Source organism: Anoplophora glabripennis, unplaced genomic scaffold (assembly GCF_000390285.2).
Source record: "Anoplophora glabripennis isolate ALB-LARVAE unplaced genomic scaffold, Agla_2.0 scaffold574, whole genome shotgun sequence".
NCBI classification, from domain to species: Eukaryota; Metazoa; Arthropoda; class Insecta; order Coleoptera; family Cerambycidae; genus Anoplophora; species Anoplophora glabripennis.
Window position 1 is genome coordinate 304,560 of NW_019416667.1, and position 16,555 is coordinate 321,114.

Sequence of the window (16,555 nt, forward strand, 5' to 3'; positions counted from 1 at the left end):
GCCCCCCAAAACCCCCGAGTACCAATTTTTGCGGTATTTCGTGCACTTTGGCAAGTTTCTCGGATGCGATGCACTTCTAGATGCACTTTATGCACCCGCGATGCATTTCCGCCACTTCCGGATAATAAAAAAGGCGGGACTTTTTTCCGACGGTCTTTCTGAACAAAATGCAAAAAACCGCATTAAAATCGGACCGGGCCGCGAAAATCTAGATATTTTTCTCTTTATTGCCTGGTCTATATTAATTCAACACCGTTCTTCCAGAGCTAAGTCGTCTCGTCAAAACAAGGAAAAAACAAGAGTAACATTTTTTCCTAATATGATTCTCAAATGCTCTATGATCTTTGAAACATTGGAAGTTAAATTTAGTATTTGTGTTGATTTTTTGTATTCAAAAACCATTGAAGGCATAGACTTCAAATTTGGCCAGAGAACACTATAAAACACTATACCAACGAGACAGCAAGGCTTTCTGCGTGAACAGTTTTCGTACGCGCATGCGCGGATTGGGTTGAGTTGCTGTCAGTTAGAATAAATTTGAAATCAGTAAAATCTCTGATTATTGTGCTTTTCGCGGTTTTTCATCCAAAACTGGTGAAGGATTAACTCTTTTTAGATTCCCTAAGTATTACGAAGTACAGTACATTACAGTAGAATTTTCTAGTGGTAGCTAACTTCATGTTAAATTTTGACAAAAAACCAGTGACAACAGATTTAGGAGAAATCTGAAGGTTTCAACTGTAGAAAAAGTTACTTGATATTGCAGATTTCGATAGACGATAGACGTTTTCAATTTATGCTTTTGTGTACTATTTTTTTTTGTATGTACCTACACTTCACGGTTAAAACTTAAAAATTATAATAAAGTTAGGATTATTGTATCACCTGAGCCTAAGTGAAATCAAAATAACTTTTGCACGCACTGGCATTTACTTTCATAAAAGGTGGTGAAGCAAAATAATTAATTTTTATCTATGATCCGCTGTCTACCCAAATCTATATAAAAAGAATTATAAAATATCTCCTACAGTTTAGACGTTGCTGGGTATCTATTTCTGTATATATTTTATATTTATATACATACAGTGCGTCCCAGAAGTAATGCAAAAAATTAATATTTTATTTTGTGTTGAGTTTTCACAAAAACGGTAAAACACGTCAATTAGTAAATAGGAATTGTCGTTTTGTCACGTTGGTTAAACCTTTTTTGCGCTATGTTTCATAAACCTATGACGTCATCGACATTTTTTTTTAAATAGCACCACCTAATTTTTTAAGCATAAATGGACAGCTCTTTTGAAGGGAAATGCGTCGATATAGGGTTTGGCTTACTTTAGTTTGACAGGTGCGAAAAAAAGCCAACGATTGGAATGAACATGGTTTGAATTAATTACAAAAGTAGGTATCACAAACTTATTCGTGAACAGTGCTATAGCAAAAAATGTGTTTTGCTTGATTGTAGGCACATGTTTTTATGTAGATTGGGTAGGTACACCCGATCCCGGTGGCTATGTAGGCATTGTTCTGAAGACGACATTTAGCGAATGCAATAGTGAGTCATATCATTGTGACAGTTACAAATACCATAACTTTACATTACGATGGTGTTGTGTTTAAATGAGAAACAAAGAACTGAAATCCTAATTATGGTTGGATACGGAGATAGGATCCGTAGTTATGATGAAGTATGTCAATTATTCAATGCCAAGTATCCAGAACAACCAATACCTCCGTCTACAGTATACAGATTAGTACCCAAATTTGAAGACGTTGGCCATGTTAGAAATCTGTCTAGATCTAGAAGGCCAACGACAGTGATAGAAAATGATAGGCAAAATGTTATGTTTAGCTGTCACTGAAAATCCACACACTGACATTCGTCGTATCGTCGAAAACGCCAACATATCAATACTTAAAAACGTACCTACAATCAACCAAAACACAAAGTAGTTTTGTAGTTTTATTTTTTTTTTTTTGTTAATAAATTTGTACCAAGCAACCAAGTTAGGTGAAGGTATGTAAAAAGTGGTTTTCAGCTGTTGCTGAATTTATTAATTTAGTCATTTATTTCGTATTGAACTAACAATAGTTTATGTTGGTACTCTGAATTGTGCCGTTACATAATGTTACGAAGGTAAACATGAATCATTTATAATCATCTTAATTCCTCAAGTATCTCCCAGACGAATCTAATAAGAGTACTGTGATATTTCATCAGTATTACATTTGCAAATGTACTGCCAAGGTTATTTTTAATGAATCGTGGTATTGCATACAAAACTGAAAATTTATTCTTGGATTATTCTGTCTTGTTCTAAAAAGTCTTGTGTTTCTAATTTGCGTATTCGGAACCTATGCACGGCGGATCCATAAATAATTTTAAATTGAATAGTCAATGAGGTAGGTACATTATTCATGCAACAGATAATAATAAGATGACCTTACAAGTTTTGGTATTGCTTAGCAGTTACACACAGGGTGTGACAATAAAGTCGCGACACACTTTCAGGTTTGATTCATTTTATCAATATACATACAAAAAAAACGAAAGTAAATTATGAACGTTTGATAATTTACTCGCATCAATGAAGATATCCACTTCACGTTTTGTGCATAATCTTTCACGTAACATTCTACCTCCTCATCTTTGTTGCCTTTCTATCTAGGAAAAAATGGTGATGAAAGTTTTAGGAAATATTGTTGTGATTTCAAAGCAATATACAAAAGGTCAATTGATGTACTTAAAAGATATGAACAAAATTTTGTTTTTTTTTTAATTCTATTTTTATGATTACCTACACGTTATATGTTTGCTTTGATAGTTTACACAATATTTTGGTTTGTAGTGATCCTGTACATAGTCAAGATTGCCAAGGAACCATTTCGTAGGCATCTTTTCTGCCGTTAAATTTACTAAACCAAACCTTAAATTATCTCTTAAAAAATTAATTTGTGCTTTGAAATTATTCAAACCAAAGGATAATAAAGCAAAGTAGGTAAGTAGGATGTATTGATGTAGCTACGGATACTTTGTCAAATATTAGTCGCCATATTGCTAATTGAGTTCATTTGTGATTGTTTGTGGTTCAATTTGCTGAAAACTCTGTAAAAATGGAGGTAATGAAGATTTAGGTGTACCTGAGGAGATACTGGAGTGTGCTAAAGAGGTTTCTGTAAATCTTCTCTCAAAGAAATCTCGATAAATTTATGAAAGTGTCTACCAACGTTTTATGGATTGGTACAAAGAAAAAGGGGTTAAGTTGAATTTAGAAGATGTATTGATGGTGTATTTCTCAAACTTATCAAATAGGTAAAATGAAGCCATCAATGCTTTGGTCACAATATTCACTGTTGCGGTCAACGTTGGATATAGAGAAGATAATTGATATAATCAAATATGGAAGTTAAGTGCCTTACTCAAGAGACAAAATGAGGGATATGTAATTACCAAGTTGATTGCTTTTTGAATAGTGTACCTGATAATTTATATTTGATGATGAAGGTAAAAATAAAAGAATAAAATTTTTAAAAAGCTTCTTTATAGATCGTACTAATATTGGGAGTTGCAGGCGCATGCCGTTCTGATGAATTAGTCAATTTAACAATTGATAATGTTCAGGATGTGAAATCCGCCTTAAATATAACTATTCCGGATACCAAAACCAAGAAAGCACGTTGTTTTACTGTGCTGGGAGAAAAAGGACATATATGTATTCCAAGCAAGCCATTTTTTAATGCCTTGTTATTGATATTCTTCTTTAAATATTTTTTCTTTTAGGTCACAAAACTTTACCTCTTCTTTCTTTCTTTACCTTATCTTTCAGAATCCTTCATAGAAAGAAGAGATCAAATTGGTTTTGCGGATCATAATACCTTTTATGGTATAGTATACTATACCTTTTTCATAATAAGTATTTAAAGATCTGCTTAGTAAAAATGGAGAAAAAGTAAATAAACCAAAATGTTGTGCAAATTGTAAAAGCAAATACATGACATGCATATATTACTGTAATCAGAAAAAGGAGATGATTCCAAATATACTATTCGATTAAAAAAAAAACATAAGTTTGGTTTATCTTCAAAACACAGGAATCAATTGTTTTTTATATATAATGATAAGAAAATATTATTTCGATTTTTCTCTAGGTATGTATGATATGAAAATAATTAATTTTGCCTATTTTGTGTTATGTATTGTGTGTTGCGTTATTTTGTTTTTTGTTTCAGTAATAAAATTTTCTTTATTAATTTTTTTATTTTTGTTTTGATTAACTGTAGATTGTTCAATACAAACCTTGTTTTACCTTGTACTTTTTTTTTATCCCTTGCTAGCTGTTACTCAGATGGTTGTTTTATTTAAGATCTCAGGAGTCGGTTCTATATCTTTCATACATAAACTAGTTCAATGCAGCACGCCAGAATAAATAGAGTTTTTAACTGTTAATACAATATTTATTTAAATTTTTAGTTGGATTTTTCAAAAAACAAAACTTCAACTTGTTGAATTAAAATTGTGAATGGCTTCTCTAGATACTAAATTTTTTTGTTTTAACAATAATAAAGAATATTTTATTTATTTTTATACCTTTTCTATTCTACTACAGTTTTATACAATACAAGGACTGTGTTTTTTTAATATTTACTATATTTGTAATTAGTGTTATTTATTCTACTTTAATCACTTGTCCGTGTATTGTGTTTTGCCTATCGTAAAATGCATACTTTCTTATTATTTACAAACTGAATTTGATCTTGAAATTAAAATGGCTGTCCTTTTTATAACTTTGTTTGAGCTCATCAAATTTTTGGAGTTTTTTAAAACTATGAGTAAATGGCTTGTATTCAATTTTGTTCAGGTAAGTCCTGTTATTATTTATCCTTTTTCTAAGGTTTAATGCATTAGTAATGTATTATTTTTGGGTTATAGCTATCAGTTTTATTATAGTGCACTTTATTTTTCAATTTTAGGTACTTGTTATCTGCTACTTGCATCTTTCCTTGTTGGAAATTATGTAGACGTTCTGTATACCATTTGTGGTGCCACTGGAAACCTCTCTGGAAACTGCTTTATATTGGTTACGGAAATTTTTTCTTCGATGTCAAATTTTCTTTCTCTGGATTTTGAGAACAAACAAATTTCTACCTTGCTGGTGAGTTTAATTTACTTCCTTGACTGTATTTCTTGAACTTATTTAAAATTTATTGGAGCTGCTTCTCTCCTTTCTAGTTTTTACAAAACCCAAGCCGTAACTCATCAATAAATTTTTGTTTCTCCTTCTTTCTGGATTTTTCTGGTCTTAATTTTTCTTAAGGCCCCTTCACAGAATTCTAGTCCTTGGATGTCGTGTTTTTAACAACATTTTTCATTGCACTTCTTATAACTAATACATTTGTTACAAATATCCTTTTATTTTTAACATACAAATTTATTACTAATTATTAAAATATTCCTTGTTTTATGTTCTTTTTCTAGGTCATTTTCAGGTACTTGTAAAGCCAACTTTAGTTTTGACATTTGATGAAAAAATTTCATATATGACTTAAGTTCAATTAAGATATCTTCTATACAGTTACTCGTCTTCCAAAATATGCATACCAGATTCATCTATGGATGTTGGGCTTTTATTTGATATACGTCACTCTAGGTTTAAATTCTGTTTTCTCACTGTACCGAGTGTTAACAAGTGTCGATGTCATGCATTTTTTTAGAATTTTTTTTGTATTTGTGAATTAAATTAAAATTATCAATTTTATACTATGTGATATTCTTAATTGTTACTTATTTTATATTCAGAATCTTTATATTAACAATTTTATACTATTTTATTGTTTGCTATATTAATAATTAATTTTTATTTATGATCCAAAGTTCGGTCAGGTAACTTTTCATTCGTGATTCTTTGTGTACATTTCCAATTCGTTACAATATATTTCATTGATATGACAATACAATACCATTACTACAGCTTTGGTCATTCTCATTTCTTTCTTGAGAGGTAAAAAAATAAGGTGAGTAGGATGTGAATTGTGGAATTATGAGAATTACCCTGTACCCTGTAATTCCCCCATAACAGTTACCGATATATGTATAAAATTTGACCAAAATCTATCCAGTGCTGTTGGAATTAGGAAATATATATGCTATTTCAACTGTCATAAGTGCCTGACATTGAATACATTTTTTTACAGATTTGGATAGGCTACTGATGTCTCTCAATATCAAATAACTTTTTACTTGACGATATAAACACTTTAGATGGCTGACCGCCATAATAGGAAAACGCAAAGCAAATAGGAAACCGCAAGGAGGATGTTTATGGCATGATGGGTAGGTATAATCGTTGACTTAAAATTCTATCTTGCTTTGTTTACCGCCCAAAGACCTGGAATTTATTTATTTTTTCCAATTTTACTAAAATTGTTTACATCATATAAAAGTCTTCTTTTTCTCAACAACTTCCATCAAAAAAGTTTTTCCAAATGCCTCCTCTTTTAAAAGATATAATGCCATAAGGTGTTACGGATCAGATGATACTTTCAATCATTACCAACATGTTTTAATTCCTTTTGTGTGAATTTGCTATATTTATTAAGAAAATTAATAATCAACAAAAAAACAGATGATTTTGATTTTTGGGGAAGAAATATTGAAATTAGTAGAACGGCTTTATAGAGGCAAGAATGTCATATATAAATATAAATATGGGGAGTATCTTGTCTTCTATGGCAGCGCCAATAAAATGAGTAACAGACTTGATCAAATCACTGTCAAATCATATTACTTTACGTCACTTGAAGAGGAGGAAAATTGAGTAAATTCCGCTAATAATTTCTTTGCATTCACTACCCTTAGGTAGTACGAATTTGCCAAGATGAAAGTTTATGTCAAATATTTATCATGCTCTAAAGGTCTCCTATTCCTTGCAGTTTAGTATTTGTTTTTTCCGTTTCCCTGTAATGGCTACTAACCATTAGTTCTAGTAATTTACATTTAATGGATCATAGAACCTTGAATCATTTTAGAAAAAATTTAATTTTCTTTATTTGTTTTGAGAAAAAAATCAGTTCCTCAATTTTTCTGCAATGTCGATGTTACACTTATATATTCGTATCGCACTTCACAGAAGCGAAAAGCGAAACTTGTTACAGAGTTATTTATTTCATCTTGACGACCTATTTCACTATGCTGATTTGTATAGCAGAAACTTAACTATACAATATCTTTACTGTACCATGTGTACTGCGAATATCTATTTGGTATTTGCGGGTATCAAAGGTTAACGACCTCGTTAACTTGATACTATGCCATAGAGATAAAATTTTTCACACTAAAGATGTGTTTTAAAACAAATAGTAACCCATTAAAATTAATTTTATTGTATTTATTGCAAGGACAATTAGCATCATAAAATTCTATTGGGAAACATAACTTACTTCTTCATTGGCCCATTACTTTTTTATAGCTTTGCATACTTCTTATAGTTCTTATTAATTTTGTTTACTCGTGTAAAGATTAAAAACAAAAATAATGCCCATGCACTGACTAAAATTTCATCTAGTAAATGTTTCTAAACAAATAATTTGAAATATCTAATCCTAACAATACTAAAAACTAAAAATTCTCAATTATAATCATTATTACATTGTTTCCTCAAACTAGATCAATTTTCTATTTACACTTTGCATTGCAGTTCCTCGAATAAATTCTGCTTCAATTTCCAAGAAAAGTTACATGAGATAAGTAAATTAATAATAATCTAAATCTAAATGATTCAGGTAAAGTACAAATAGATAGAAGCATATCTCATTCGTAGAGTTTTAAGGTCATCTTTAACTGGAAGTGGAAAAATAGAATTAACCCATAATATTTATAGAATTGTCAATTTATTATATGTATTTAAGCATCATTCCTGAGTTAGACTGGACAAAATTGATAAGCTTATACTTATATTAATATATATTTGGCATATGTAGGGTGCTACAAAAATGTAGATCGAGCCATTAAGATTATTTCCACGAAAATGGAAAATGAAACTTTCCTCCTACGTGATATTTATTATTTTTGGTCGTTTTCAGTTAAAAAAAATCGTGACCAAAGTACCAAACAACTTTACCTTTGATATATACTGATTATGTTTGATGAACTGATATGTTTATGAATAAGACTTCAATCCGGTAAGCAATGAATTTTTGATGCCTTCAATGGACTACAGAACTTTTATAGCAATCATTTTTCTTAGTCAAAAATAAAAAAGTTATCGGAGTGATCATTTTCATATCAAATTTGGAGTAAGTAGATTTATTATAACTATTTGCCTTTTACCACAGATTAAACCAGTTTAAAATTTTTAGCTCTGAAAACTAGAAAAGCTAATGAAAAGTTTGAGTTGATATTTCAGCATACTAGACCACAAATATAACCAGCGTAGCGGTTACAAAAAGTATATTGAAGTAGATATCCTTTGAGGTTATAACTTATTTTGATAGCATATATTAATAGAATTGATAATACAACCCATTTTTCAGTATATGTAACATTTCTAAAACAGTCAGCTCTTTGTACATAAACGTGGTTATGTTACTTATTAAATATCTGTCATCTCAGATTTCAAAAACGTGTTACACAAACAGCTGTTCGCTAAAATATATTCCAATAGCTTCTGCAGTGAATTACATTGAAACAGCTCTAAATAATATCCAGAGAAAAATGACCAAATATTGCCAAATGTAGAAATACGTATTCTTCTTTGTACTTAAAATGTTATCGACCTCTTGGCAACAGGGTATAAAACCACACTGCCGTTCTCGACAATAATTTTATTGGCCGTTATATTGGGTGTTAAATATTAATTACTTTCTACCATTTTATTTTTATTTTTCACAAATAAGTGTCTCCAATAAAGTACAAATGAAAGATGATTGATGGAATAGCTTATTTTCGTGGACAATGATAAATTAATTGGATGTGGGAAACCAAAAATCAATAACGAAATTAGTTGGATCAACATTCCGAATAAAATGACAGAAAAGGATAGACATGGAGTTTGTCAGCTGAGTTAACAACAGGAAATTGGGCATGCTGGAGATAAGCTAATAAAATGGTTATCGATTGGGAGACCTCTTAATTTAAATACGAAATTGCAAAATAAATGGTATGATAATGCAGCGGGAATAAATTTTATTAAAAAAATAATTAACGTCGCCAAGGCAATATCGTCGTAATTAATCAGCATGCATCTTACTTAGCTCTTCGATTTTACGATTCACCTTAGACATGTTTGCGTGAAATGACTGTAAGAAATGTTGTTAAATAAATATTGAAAGGGTACGTAAATGTCAATGTATATGTATTTGTTAGTGCCGTACGCGTTTAATTTTCTGAGTAAGTACCAAGGCCTTTGTGTATGTGATTGCCAATAAGAGGTACAAGTAAAAAAGCAGCGATCCGTATGTGTTTTTCAGACTCGTCTGAGAATGTTATGGGACAAAATTAAACTCCGGCTTCTTGTATGAGATTTCTTGAGTAACTATGGAGAAAATTAATTCATAAACATTCGTTTCCACCCAATATATCGAACATTTGTCAAGGAAGATGTTCTTTTCATCCATACATGCCTTAAGTTGTCCGAATATATTGATTCAAGGCGGCAAATATATCAGATATTTATCAACGAACGCGAACATTTCAGCAACACGTGCGTTAAATTGCCCAAATGGATTTTTCGGCCGTTAAAATATGTTAAAAGGCAATGTTTTTTAGATTTAGAAGATAATAGACGACCTAAATCAGATTTGGAATTATTATAATGTTTTTGAGCTAGTATTTTGTGCTACAACTGAACAAACTTAGTTGTAATTATTAATTTACTGTTGTCAGTATAAAACTTAGATCTACTACTGCTATCTCACACATACCTACGTATCTTGAAATGTGAAACATATCTGTTGCTATCTGACTTATATTTATCTTGAAATGTAGATGATGTACCACAAAAATCGAATGTAAGAATAGATGATACAGGTCCTTAAATTGTTAGATAACCGTTTTCGGAAAGAATAGTATAGTTTATCAAGTTTTGCAGGAGGATTTCATTAAAAAAAAATTGTATTAGTCATTGGAGTATAATCGAATAGAGATTAAGTCGAGAGATTAATTTAACAAGTTTTATTTAAGCTTGGGATGACATAAAAAGTAGGCAATTAAAATAAATGTAAACGTTTAAAATAGAGTTTTTCATCCAACTGTAAAATATTTTTTCTCTTATAAGTTTAAATAGTCAAATATGTAGGTACAGAAACAAAGTCAACGAGGTGGAATGCGAATACATTATTCTGTTTCTTTAAAATTATAAATAACTTATTTTGACATTGAAACTAAGAAGGAATACTTCATTACGACAATTTTTGTATTTAAACTAGTTAAACATTTTTTCATGAAGTGCGATTTAAATGATAATAATCTTTGTCACAACACTTGTGAAACGTTTATAAGCAATTAGTGATTATTATCAGTAATCATAAGATTATGCATAATATTGAAAGTTGTTTAATATTTGGACATATCATAGCACTTACTTGCAATTTCTTTTTTATCAAATTCGAGTTATATTTCTGCCAATTTGTTCAATGATAAACATTTATATAGACGGATAACGCACAATTACTTTATGGCTCTTGTTTCATCTCGCAATTAATAGACTATGATTTAGAAGAAAATACTTGAAAATCTATGTAAAATGTAAAGCACATATATGTTCTATACACGGCATTTTGAAATACTTTTACTAGTTTGCTAATTTTAAATGGAGTAATAATTAACAACATAATTATGTAACGTTATATAAATCTATATTTAGCGTCAATGGAATGTTTGGAATTAATAAATCAGCAATTACCAAAATAAAAATATGTTATTAAGACTTTTTTGCTAATAGTTAACCCACACGTTAAGCAACAAAATTAAATATAAATGTATTAAAACGTTTTATTATTTAGCATTATCAACTAACCTTGCTTGTTGAAATCTCCTTGAGGTGAGGTGTAAATGCGGCTGTAACAAATGTCCATAAAATGCTAATAACTTTTATGTTTGCAGCAACTTAAACTTGAACAACACTTTTATGTTCCCGCCGACGTTCACGGAGGTAGCGCAGAGCCGCTCGATTGATAATGTCCTTACACTGGCGCTGTCGTGAGTCGACTAAAATACCAAATATTTGTAGCTGTAGTTTTGCTGGAGGTGGTGGATTCAATTCAATTGAAATCGCGCTAATTCATGATTCTACGCAATAGTACTTGTTTTTATCTATGCGGAATAGTACGATACGCGCTGTCATTACGGTATACTGTTAATTTGGATATAGGCAGAATATTTTAAATACAAATATTTACTTAACAAAGGTTTTGAATTAGGCATTGCACAGATTTTCGTCCTTTGTTTTGGAGGTAAAGGGGGATAAACTTTAAGGAATAAAAAAACAATGGTACTTAATACTTTCTTAAAATGCTTCATAAATGGTCTGCGATCCCTCAAAGTTCGAACCTGGAACGTAGTTCTTAATTTATTATCTAAGAATTACTGAATATGTAGAGATTAGACCTCAAAATTGTTATGGAGCAGTTCTCTCTTAGTAGTTACCTTCACAGAATTTGAAAATCTCACGATTGGAATTGAAATTAGTAGAGGTCTGAGAAGTATCAATTTCAGAAAAAAATTATTTATGGCGGAAGATAATTTTCTTCTACAGAGACATGAAATCATGACTGTTCGTGAATTTTCTGTCATTATCGACCGTAAGTAACCAAGTTTTTACTCTACGTAAGGTGCTGAAGGATCTTTCGATAGTACACGTTGTACAGGTTTTATAGTTAGGTAAAATAATTGCTAGTTCTATCTATTTCCTTTCTATAAGCCTTTGGCACATTTTTTCCTTTCCATAGGTTGTACCAAAGTTCTGCTTCACCAGAGAAGTTCTTTAAATTGCAGTAGCTACAAAAACATTAATTCTTCTTAAATCTTTGTATGTCGTATCATTATGTAAAGGTGCAACTTTACCAATGAGCATGCAGGCAAGTTCTCCTCAGACAAATGCTACTCCAAAGGTATTATTAATGAATCAATGTACAGAATAATTAGTGATCTTCTGTATAATTCACCGTAAGTCTGTGCTGGTGGATTTGCCAGATGTTTTTGGCGAGTCGTAACGCTTGGTATATTGAAATCTCTGTCAAGATCTTCGGCAAGTGTTTCATCTTCTGCCACAACAGTTTGGTTTTCAACATCGGCATGTCCACAATGTTTTTTCATAATATCTCTGATTCATTTCCTATGGTTTCAATATTGAAGTAAATGCATATTTTTTGACTGTAGGGCATTTACGACCGGTTGCAGAAGTGCTAAATATTTTGCTGTAAGACATACACTAACAATGAATTCCGTGCTCATTTGAAAATCAGCTTTTCTCATTGCATCACTGCCGTCTTTTGACAGTTTTGACTCAATTGATACTTAGCAGTAATTCGGATTTGAGTAAAACTCACTCATTTCTGATGCAATAGATTCACTCAGGTGTACTCATATTAATAGAGTGAAAATTTCACTCAATCGGGGCGTGGACAGAAACTGATAGAATATTGAGTGAAATTGGATGAAATTTGAGTGAAATTTTTTTGCAGTGTAGTAGCCAACTTTACAAATCTTAAAACACCTAGAAATTCTTCACAAACCATCATCTTTTCTTCGTTAAAAAATATCACTGCATTGATGGAAAGTTGCTCTCATCTGCCAAGATACTATAAGCAAATGCATTCGTTACATCAGTAGTGTCTCTAATGACGTATCCACATCGGCTTATGGTGACATGTAGGCTGCATTTTTCGCGCCCTTTCTATATGCTCTTTCAAAATTTTGATACCAGTGTCAATTTTGAGTTTAATTACGTATTCAAAAACACCTTCATGATTTTTTTTGTTCAATGGTAAGTCATGTGTACTACAATAGGTACATCACAGTTGAAATTACTGATGCAACAGTTTTGTTGTTGATTTCTATCTCTTGTTAATGATCAGAAGTCGCTTATACATCAACAGGTATATTTTAGACAAAGCTTTTTGCTGATGTGTGCCACTAAGATAACATGTGAAATTTTGCAAAATTGTGCCTGTCTTTATAGCGAGTAAAAGTGATTCGCCTCCTCTCGGATATCGACTTGTCTTGACAACCCCGCAGTTGCTTCCCCGACCTTCTCCGCAGAATCGGTGGACAAACAAACGTACGGCAGCCGTCGCTCTACCTCGTGGTCGGATGACTCTAAGGAAGGACTGGTGGAAGACGATGTGCGATCTAAATACTTATCCATCCAAGACATTATGAGTTCAAAGTTCTCTACGATTATGTAGGTAAAAGAGTTCAAAAGTTATAGGGTTTCGACTGACCCTGTATAACACTGACTGGGAAGTCTGTTGATAGCACGTGACACGTGATAGTTTTAGCACTGAATTTAATGCGAGTACGAGGACTCTATGTAAAGCACTGCGAGTACGAGGACTCTATAGTTTTAGCACTTGAGTTTATCGCTGAACCTTAACCCAAAGGATAGCGGCGTCGCACTGGCTCCTGGTGAGTACTGGTGGACGATTGACACGGCCTTTTGAGTAAGTGCGCGTGATACTATGACGACTATTGGGGACGGAAGAATTGTGTAGTCTCGACGTCGCGCCAAAGTTTCTTAATACTAACCGAGCTAGGCTCGTTGACTCTTTTTGCGAGGTAAGTTAATATAACTCGAACAAGAAAACAACAAAAGTGATGTGTTTAAAATGTATATATTGCATGTAATTCATGTGCATGAGGGTTACAGCATGTTACAGTACGTGGAAGAAGCTTCGCAGCTAATGGAGTTAAAATAAAAAATGTCGCGTACACGCTGAGTGGATTTCCAGGCTCACCTATTAGACTGCAAACACCTAGAGTCGACGTTGGATCGCATATCGTTTCGGTGACGAATCTCCCCATCTTTTGGCGGCGGAACTGGCATCTCACACAGAAAGGATCCTGGAAATTTCGCTGTCGGCTCTGGGACGCGCTCAGTGGTGGCTCGGGGGGTGTGCTGCTGCAGGGTCTGAAAATGACTTTTGAGCGTTAATGGTCGCCGCGATGGCGTGTTGACGGACAGCTCCGGGCAGCAGGCCGCCTCTGGAGCGTCTTCGGGACGGCTAATCGGAAAGATCCTCGATTATTTGACTGGCTGATTCGGTCGAATTGGATGGCAGTGATTCGATCGAGCCCATCTAGAACGTCGGAGGTCGGAATGGAAAGTCCGGCGAAATTCGACTGTGCTTGCCAGGATATTTGTCGGAGTGTAGAAAGTTCCTGGGTTTGGTCTGGAGTGACCTATATTGTAACAGGGTGCGACTAAGGGATATTTTAGCATTGTTTCTAGCCCGATTCGAAAGTTTGGTGAAATTTTGGAGTCGCTCGAAAACTGGAAATACGACAAAGGCCTCACTATGAAAGAAGCGCTCCACTCAACGATCAAAAATAATTTTAAGTATGCAAGAGCCAGGTGAGTAAGAAATTTTAAAAAAATATCCAAAAATGATATAAAGAGCAAACTCACCTTATTGTCATAGGAAGGAAAAATGCTGTCAAGTTATTTAGAATTAAACTTATATCAGAATATCAATATCTAAATTTTCATAAATGAAATAAAAGTCGGGAAATATTTTATATTTGTCTGTTCTGTTATGACATTAAATTTTTTACCTCTTGTGAAAATCTTGTCAAAATTCACTATTTGAATAAAGAAAATTTTATCCATTCCTTCAATCAATAAACAAAAATCTGGAGTGAGACCGACAAATAGTTCATAAATATGTTACCTTCCTTTTTAAATGCACCAATTAAATATTTTGGACGCTTCTTTATATTAATCAGTGTTTTCAGTACTATTTTTTCCTATTTTAGAATAATTGAAGTACCACAAAATTAAATTCCCATATAGCAGTACGAAACCACTTTTCCTCATGGCAGCATTTCATATAATTGAAAAGTTTATTAGCAGTTTATTCTTACATTTTCAGATTTTTAAATTTTCTGAACATCTTGTACATGCAACATCAATAGCACACTTATTTTAAAAGCAATGAAACATTTCAATCAAGAATGACCTTTTGTAAAATGAAAAATAATTATATTTGCTTCCTGGGTGAGATAAAATTTATAACAAAATGCTACATCTATGAATAGTCGCTGCTGATCAATGCTTTATAGCTCTTCAATATTGCCAAATGGGCAGAGAGTACAATTTAATGATATTGCGAGAAACAACCACATTTACCAGTTTCATGAGGCTCACCTATGACATTTTGATGAGAACTAATAAGTTTGGAACCAGTATATGTATGGTGGTTCCTACTATATACTCTGGGTATAATTTAATGCTTGTATTAACTGCATTATTTATAAAGGTATCCTCATTATTCAGCAGTGTTAACACCATTACAAAAAAATCTGTTTGCATTAGCTACGGTTTGTCTCAAATTACGGAAGTCGAATTTATAAGTTTTATGCTCTTAGTGTGTCAGAGCATAATAACAATATCGTGAAACGGTACAATAAACATTTCTACAAGTGCCTCAGATGAAAAAATATTTTATGGCTACATGTAGAAAAGAAGTTGGTGATATTTTATAGCTCTTGAAGCAAAACCATTGTCGCAAGAATTTTTACGACTTTATGAGTGGTACCTATATGCTACATAACATTAAAGCTATTTATAGCTATCAATTAAGGCTGGCTTTAGAAATTATAGTTTACGAGTTAAGCTTTTAAGTAAATTTGTTCCATGGGTCATGGGCGAAGCATGAGGGGGGGGGCTTGGGGGGGCTAAGCCCACCCAAAATCCGAATTAGCCCCCCCCAAAAACATTATTACACATACACATCAGAACAGAAAATAAAAAACATACTTTTTTGACAAAAAAATTGTATAATTTAATAACTTCATACTTGAAACTTATTTCAATCGAATCCAAGTCGGCGTCACTGCCCAACAGAAGTCGGAATTGATAAAGAGGTTTTAAAGGCGGAAACGACCATAATAAAGAACTGTGTCAGGAAACGGGACGAAAATATAGTATATCCGATATTACATAATATGTTGTCAGAAAAGACACATTTCCAAATTTTAAGGTCAACCGTAGGTCAAGACCGAATCAGTTCTTTAACACCTGCTAACATTGAAAGTGACATTTCAAAATCCCTGAGTCTAGACGATATTCTGGAAGAATTTATTTTAATAACTTTTAAAACAAAATTATTTGACTTTGAAAAAAATTGTTTTTCATTTACTTTTAATATTTATGGATTGGTAGAAAAATATGCTTACCTTACTTTGATACATACACAAAAATAAAATGAAAAAAATATATACATTTTTTCATATTAGGGCTTTAGCCCCCCAGATCCAATGACTTAACTTCGCCCATGCCATGGGTATGGATTTGTTGAGTTTAATTTTGCCATGAGTAAACACTTCACTAATACTATAATGTTT

General features: G+C 32.3%; 1 protein-coding gene across 1 annotated transcript in view; it reads right to left on the reverse strand.

The window, feature by feature from the left end:
* Window positions 1–11,188, reverse strand: part of LOC108913055 (multidrug resistance-associated protein 4) — a 73,010-nt gene extending 61,822 nt beyond the window's left edge. The window contains exon 1 of the mRNA XM_023455190.1: window positions 11,010–11,188. The gene's annotated coding sequence lies outside the window, so the exon portion shown is untranslated. The remainder of the gene's footprint in view (window positions 1–11,009) is intronic.
* Window positions 11,189–16,555: the final 5,367 nt, after the last annotated feature.